We start from the raw sequence: 8,413 nt of genomic DNA on the forward strand, positions 1-8,413 counted from the left end.
AGAATCTTTTCGTCATTTATGTGCATGTACACATCACAAAGACGGTCAGCAAGAACACTCAGAATGCATCCCACAAACATAGTATTGGCTTCCAAGAATTTTCTCTGATCTTCGTCAGTCATTCCCTCTGGAGCACCAACACTAACGTGGAAAACTTTCAGAGCAGTAAGCCAGAGCGTTGTCTTCACCTGCCACCTCTTAAAGTGCACACCGGTAAACTTATCCGGCCTTAGTGCATCAGCGAATCCAGCCATAGTTAACTCAGGAAATTGCCTACAATTAGGTTTTTGGATTGTTGGAATATTAGGCAAGTTCATGATTAATTCCAGTAAATAATTCATGACTAGAAGAGATACTAGCATGCAATAATCTAGCAAACTAGAAGAACAACAAGACATGCATAACAGCAGCAAACACGTAACATTAGTTGTAGAGACAGACATGAACAGAGGATGTTGGACGTACTGATCGTTAGCTATTATGGGTGCGACGGTGTTGATGACGATGTTGGCGACGATCTGCTGCTGACGGCGATGAATACGACGATGAGTAGCACCGCCCGACTTGGACGGAAGACGACCCGTGATGACGAATTTGAGCAGTCGCGCACAGCGCTTCCCAAAAACCTAATTCGTCCTGTCCCGGTGCAGGATCGCAAAGACGAACGGTTCCGGAGACCTGCTCTCCCACGCGCCGATGCACGTCGGCGTTTGGGATGGGGTAGACTACAACGGCGGCGCAAGTTGTAAGATGAGGCAAAACCCTAGGTATTTTCGGTGTGTTTCTGGCCGCAGCCTGTAGCTGTACATATATATTAGGACCAGAGGCGGTATTGTGTCGCGATCACAATCCCAAACCGACTCGGTTTCTAATTCGTATACTTACCGGACAAGAAATCAAAAACTTGTCTGCCAAGACATAAAAGTAAAACGGCAAAAGGAAGCTGCGCTCCTGTAAGAAGACGGACCGGATTTCGGCGGACCATTCACGCGCATGTCGCATGTACGCGCCGCCTCGCCTCGCCACGCCACGCCACGCCATGGCCCAGCCCGGCCCGGCCCGGCGAGGTGAGGCGAGGCGAGCGAGTGCGCGCGTGTGGTTTTCCCTTTCTCTTCTCACACACCACTTAGAGTGGTGGAGAGAACCCACTATATAAAGAGGTCCAACTCTTCTTCAACTTCCGGGGTGGGACTAAACTTAGCACCACCACTTGCCATTTTACACATGGGCTTTGAGATTTCAGAAATTGCTATGGGCCTAGCCCATTAATTCTAACAATGCCCCACCAGATCTCAAATACCCATTTAGAGATTTGCCTTCTCTCACCACTTGTTTAATATACCAGTGTTTCAACACAGACGGTTAAGTTGAACTTCTGCCTAGAACTTTAAGCTACATCCATTCACAACTTGACAATGGACTCTGCCTTGAATTGCTAGTTTTGTGTGAACATGTTTCGCTCAAAGTGATAACCAGTACCTGACTGCCAGTAGGCTACCCCGCGGTTTGGAGCTTATACGTCATACTCCCTGGTCTCTTCGTGAGCTTACTAGAGATCACCCAAATCTCATAGACTGCGACGTTTACAGTCAGAACTCATATAGGTGTGTTCTTTCAAGACTGCTCTGTAGGACAGCATCTTTGCTAATTATAGCCAATAGAACCACGTTAAGGCATGTTGCCAACCTGCCTTACAGATCTGAGCCTTACAGCTCTGAGAGTTTTGCATCTTCACTTGGAGACGATCATTAGTTATTACTCTCCTCAGTTAGCCAATAGCTTGTTCTTCCCAGATCCTAATTCACGGGATCTCCGATCACAAAGGTTAGGTTACTACTATGGTGTAACATCTATCGGTCTCATACCCATCTCCCTCGATGCAATATCTATCACATTTCGTGACAGTCCCTTTGTAAAGGGATCTGCCAGGTTTTTGTCTGTTTGTATATACGTAACAGTTATTACTCCGGAGTTTCTCAACTTCCTGACAGAGTTCAAACGTCTCTTCACGTGTCTTGATGACTTTGCATTATCTTTAGAATTGTTCACTTTAGCGATAACTGTTTGGTTATCACAATTCATAAGAATAGCCGGTACAGGTTTTTCAACAACCGGCAAGTCCATCAAGAACTCACGCAGCCATTCTGGCTCAACAGTAGCTATGTCCAAAGCAGTTAGTTCTGCTTCCATAGTTGACCTCGTCAATATGGTTTGCTTGCAAGACCTCCATGACACTGCGCCACCTCCATGAGTAAATACATACCCACTTGTTGCATAGAGTACATCAACATCGGAGATCCAATTTGAATCACTATATCCTTCTAGCACAGCAGGATGCCCTGAATAAGTAATTCCGTAACTCATAGTACCTCTCAAATAGCGCAAGACCCTTTCTAGTGCATGCCAACGATCATCACCCGGGTTGGACATGAACCTACTCAGTTTGCTCACAGCAAAAGAGATATCTGGTCTTGTAGTGCTAGCTAAGTACATGAGTGAACCGACAATTTGAGAGTATCTTAATTGATCTCTCGTTTCTTTCTTGTTCATTCTGAGTGTCACGCTGGGATCATAAGGTGTTGGAGATGGCTTGCTATCCATAAAACCGAATCGGTTCAAGACCTTCTCAACATAGTGAGATTGCGTTAATGTAATCCCACTCTCATCCTTAATAAGTTTGATGTTTAGTATTACATCGGCTTCTCCCAGATCTTTCATGTCAAAACTTTTTGATAGAAAATACTTGACCTCATTAATTGCATTAATGTTTGTACCAAAGATCAGTATGTCGTCCACATACAAACATAATATGCCACTATTGCCCCCACCATGGCGATAGTAAACACACCTATCAGCCTCGTTAATGACAAATACTACCAAAGATCCAAAGCCGATTTCATTTTGATGGGTGATAGTAATACAAGATACTTCCAGTTGGTCGCCAATGGGCAGCATAGGAAGAAATGTATTTACAGTCTCCAACAAGAGGAGGGGCGGATCGAAGGTCAGGAGGAGCTCAAAAAGTATATCACCAACTGCTACAAATCTCTGTTCGGGGCGACGGTTGATGAGAACTTCACTCTTGACGAGTCCCAAACAGACGATATTCCACAAGTCAGGGCAGAAGAAAATTATATCCTTACAGCACCGTTCTTCGAAGAGGAGGTGAGAGCTGCGGTGTTCCAAATGGAACATAACAAAGCTCCAGGCCCAGATGGTTTCTCGGCAGAATTCTATCAGAATTTCTGGGATATCATCAAGTCTGACCTTTTGGAGTTGTTTAATTGTCTTCATGCTGACAGACTTGACCTATTCAAACTTAATTTTGGTGAGATTGTCTTGTTGCCGAAGATTAAGGAGGCCGAACGGATCCAACAGTTCAGACCCATATGCCTCCTTAATGTCAGCTTCAAAATTTTCACCAAAGTGGCTACAAATAGGTTAAACTCAGTAGCTGACCATATTTTCCGGCCATCTCAAACGGATTTCATGCAAGGAAGAAATATACTCGATGGCGTAGTAATCCTGCATGAGACCGTCCATGAGATGCACCGGAAAAACATGAGTGGAGTCGTATTCAAAATTGACTTTGAAAAAGCCTATGACAAGGTCAAATGGCCTTTCCTCCAACAGGCCCTAAGGATGAAAGGTTTCTCCGATAAATGGCGTCAGTGGATCCATAATTTTGTAACTGGAGATAGTGTGGCCATCAAAGTCAATGATGACGCAGGCCATTACTTTCAGACAAAAAAAGGACTATGACAGGGTGACTCCATGTCCCCGATGTTATTTAACATTGTTGCTGACATGTTGGCTATTCTGATTGAGCGCGCCAACATGACGGCCAGATTGCAGGAGTAGTGCCACACCTTGTGGATGGTGGCCTTTCTATTCTGCAATACGCCGATGACACAATTCTCTTTATGGAACATGACCTAGATAAGGCTCGAAACCTGAAACTCTTGTTGTCAGCATTTGAGAAAATGCCGGGTCTTAAAATTAATTTCCATAAAACTGAACTTTTCTGCTTTGGAGAAGCCGTTGAGGCGGCGGCCGATTATGCTGACCTGTTCGGTTGGACACATGGCCGCCAATTCCTGATTAAATATATGGGAATACCGATTCATTATCGGCGTCTCACCATTGCCGAGTGGAAGCATGTAGAGGAGCGGCTAGAGAAACGTTTGAGCAGTTGGAAAGGCAAATTGCTCTCAGTTGGAGGATGGCTGGTTTTGATTAACTCTGTCCTCACAAATATGGTTCTTTATATGCTCTCTTTCTTCCAACTCCCAAAAGGGGTCCTACAAAGACTGGACTATTTTAGATCCAGATTTTTTTGGCAAGGAGATGGTGAAAAGAAAAAATACAGGTTGGCCAAATGGAGTGTGATTTGTAGGCCAAAAGACCAAGGTGGCCTTGGAATTCATGGCCTGGAAGTCAAGAATGAGGCCCTACTTAGTAAGTGGTTTTTTAAACTTCTTACTGAGGATGGTGTTTGGAAAACCATGCTACACAACAAGTATCTAGGTCAAAAGGCGGTGTCTCAGGCATATTGGAAACCTGGTGACTCGCACTTTTGGGCTGGCCTAATGGCAGCAAAGAAACATCTCTTTCACTTTGCGTCTTTCGCGATAAAGGACGGGTCGGAGATTCGTTTCTGGGAAGACATCTGGCTAGGCAATGCCAGTCTCCGAGAACAATATCCAGCCTTGTATAACATCGCTCGCGATAAGAATAAAACTATTGCGCAGGTGCTCAGTTCATTCCCGCCCAATATTTCGTTTAGGCGGGATTTGATTGGCCCCCCATCTTACCTCATGGCATAATCTTTTATCCCGTCTGGATTTGATCAATTTGAAACAAGGTCGGAATGTGTTTCGCTGGAACCTTACTGCATCGGGGTCTTTCACAGTACTCTATGTACCATGCGCTCACGCATTATGAGGTACCAGTGAGTAATAACAAGAAAATCTGGAAGTCAAAGATTCCACTAAAAGTTAAAATCTTCATGTGGTATCTTCGTAGGGGAGTTGTTCTAACCAAAGACAACATCGCACGGCGCAACTAGCCAGGGAGTAAGAAGTGTTGTTTTTGCACTCATGAAGAGACAATCAAACACCTCTTTTTCCAATGCAAGTTTGCACGTTCTACGTGGTCACACTACTGCAGGATGCTGCTAACGCGACACTACGATCAGAGACACTTCGACGAAACTGTGTGCGATGCAATAATCGCAAACGGTGGTGTAAACAAACCATCAAAAAAGGTGCAAAAAGTTTGCGATGGAGGATGCATCAAACATGGTTCTGATTCTAGTTGCGTGTGCGATGCAGGGCATACGGTTCAGTTCAATTAACTTTTTGCGATGAGGAACAAAAGAAACGGGTAGCTAGATGAAGGTGTGTGCGATATACAGCATATGGTTCACTCGGATGAACTATTTGTGATTAGGCAACACAAACGAAATGGTCAGCCAGATCAAGGTGTGTGTGATATACGGCATACGGTTCAGTCGAATGAACTGTTTTTGATTAGGGAAGGAAACATAAAAGGTTCAAATTAACAAGATGTGTGTGATACGCGGCAAAAAGGCGCAGATGTTAATTCGAGAACAAGTACACAGAGGTTAATTTGACATGCATGACTTAAAAGTTGCACAAAAATCGTATCACTTTTTTTGGAAAACATTTAATTTTGTTGAATGTATATAGTGCTCCGTCCTATTAGTTGAATTAACCTCGAGGTCCATGTTTTGGAAACATGCCATAAAGTAACGGGATATACCTTCATTCAAGCCAATCAACATGTGTTCAAAAAACAAAAATTATCAAAAAGTAAAGAGATAGACCTTCTTCAAGCCAATCAACATGTGTACAATAAAAAAATGTAAAAAATTACAAAACAAGGACCTCGAGGTTAATTCAACTAATATGATGGAGCACTATATACATACAAATCAATTAAATGTTTACAGTGGCCCATCACATCAGTTATTTAACATCGAGGCCACTTCCCATCCGGTCACCCATCTAATGACTACTCAAGCCTCAGCACAGTTAATTTGGGAGTTCTGTTAGATGAGCTATCGGTAGGGAAGCTGGTCTTGCTGTTGTAGGACCCCTCTTTGCATCCTTTATCGTGCACCCGGATGACTAACTGTTGCCGCCCAATGGTCAATGCCACGTCCCCCGCATGGCAGTTTTTGCAACGGGTAACTGCATCATCGCGCCGCGCCCGGCGCAACCGCATGCACATGAACATGCGTGATCGTGCGCCGGCCCCAAACACTGGCAGCACAACTTATAAATTGACGGATGTAGTACTAGTTATGTTGATGCATATAATTAAGCAAAAGGATCGCACATGTCTGTATTGCCTAGAACAAGAATGCAATAGCACAATAAGAATTAAGGCCACAATGATGCGATCGCAGTGGTGGTTATAGGAGTCAAGAAGAAAGATGCATCCATCAACGTACGACCTCCTCCTCCTCAACTCAGTGCGCCGGGCCACTGACCGACGGTAAGGAGCGGCGGCTTTTGTGGCGAGGTGAAGGTGCTTCTCAGCAAAGGCATCCAAGGCTTCCAACCGGTTGAAGAAGGCCAACGTCGTAGCGTCCTCATTGGCCTTGTAGATACCTATGTACACGATTTGCTCATACACGTGGATGTGTAGGTCGACGAATTCTTGCAGGGCGAGGCACCTCGCGGCGAGCGCGACCTCCAGGTGGACATTCTTCATGGCGTCGGCAGGCAGTCGCACGGCCCCCAGTGCTTGAAAGAGGTTCCGACCATGGAGGCCGATTAGGGTGGCAGGCAATGAGGAGCCCGGGCGCGCGGGCTGGAGGACTACGGCGATGTCGTCCGCGAGCTTCTTGACGAAGGTGAACTTGTTGGTGGTCACAGCGATCATCTGGTCCAACTGAGAGTCATAGCTAGCGTCAACGGCAGCCATCCACCAGCTTGTCGCCAATACCGTCTAGAGACGATCCTCGGTGCCATGCCGCAGGCCGGCGTCGTGGACCATCTGGCACTGCCGCTGGCCGCTCGCGCGCATCACCGCTCTGGAGTGAGCACTTTTGCGCTTAGTGTAGGTGCTTAGGTGCGTACGATGTGGTAGATGCATTGGAATGGAGGGGCTCCTTTATATGAGTGCAAACTGCGTTGCATTCACATCATGCTGCCTCTTTTCCCGGTCCTCCTCCCATTACTTCTCTCATGCATTCACATGATGCTAATTGAAGGAGGATGCATATTGGCCGTTCAACATTTCGGGAACCGCTACCGTCTCCCTCGTGTGCATTAAAGCCGTATCGGGAACTGCACCCCCACTGTCAAATCGAATAGTACTGCGCCGCCCGCTGCACGCCCAGCTGAACACACCTCCTCGCCTCTATCTATGCTTAATTACTGAATTTTAGTTGCAAAAATTAGATAGTGCTAGTGATTTTTAGCTGCATATTTTGACAAATCGCAGTGTTACATGGATTGACAAATGGCAATGTTACAAGATCAACAAATGTCAATCTTTCCAGTTTGACAATTGGCAACATACCCAATATGACAGATGCAAATCTTACCAAATTGTTTGTTCGTGGTTGCACATGGGTCATCCAAAACAACCGTTTGCGTTGAAGGGATGCACAAATCCTACGCTGTGAATTTTCCCTCGACTTAAGGGGGGAGACCATAGCTCTCACTTTGCATACAGGTGTTCTATCTAAAACGTTTGCGATCAAGGGCTGCAGAAATCCTGCTCGACACATTTTCTCTTGGCTTCCTGGGGAAGCTGTCGGTTTGCATGCGGGTGTTCTAACTAAAACATTTGCGATCAAGAGCTGCACAAATCCTGCTAGGCACATTTTCCCTTGGCTTCCTGGGGAAGTTGTCGGTTTTGCATACGGGTGTTCTAACTAAAACGTTGCGATGAGTGTTTTATATTTTAAAACCGAATTAAACTGCGGCTTGGGCGCCATTAATGGAGAGGATGCGAGCAAGGCGGGCGGCCATGGAAGTCAATGGGCTCGCTTTCCGGTGAGCCTGCGCGGCGTACAACTCGCACACTTCCCGGTGAGACTCCGCATTGGAGTACAGCTTGCACACCTCCTGTTTAGTCAAGCACTCAAGCACCTGTCCGCACGGCACCTCCTAGCCATTAAAAGAGTGAGGCATGGCGTCACGTGAATGGTTAACATAATACACACAATTTATATGCACTGGAGCATGTGCATGTAGTTCAAATTTGAATTATGCACATAAAATGCCTAGAAAACCTAGTTAATGTATAAAAATGTCCAAACGAACCCCGAAAAATTCCAAAATTAAACAAAACACTCCTGTTGTTCTATGTTGACACTAGGAAAATTTTTAAAGCAATAAGAGGCAACGTATATCGTTTCGTCCCCAAAGGTGGC

This window comes from Triticum aestivum, chromosome 7D (assembly GCF_018294505.1).
Source record: "Triticum aestivum cultivar Chinese Spring chromosome 7D, IWGSC CS RefSeq v2.1, whole genome shotgun sequence".
Lineage (NCBI taxonomy): Eukaryota > Viridiplantae > Streptophyta > Magnoliopsida > Poales > Poaceae > Triticum > Triticum aestivum.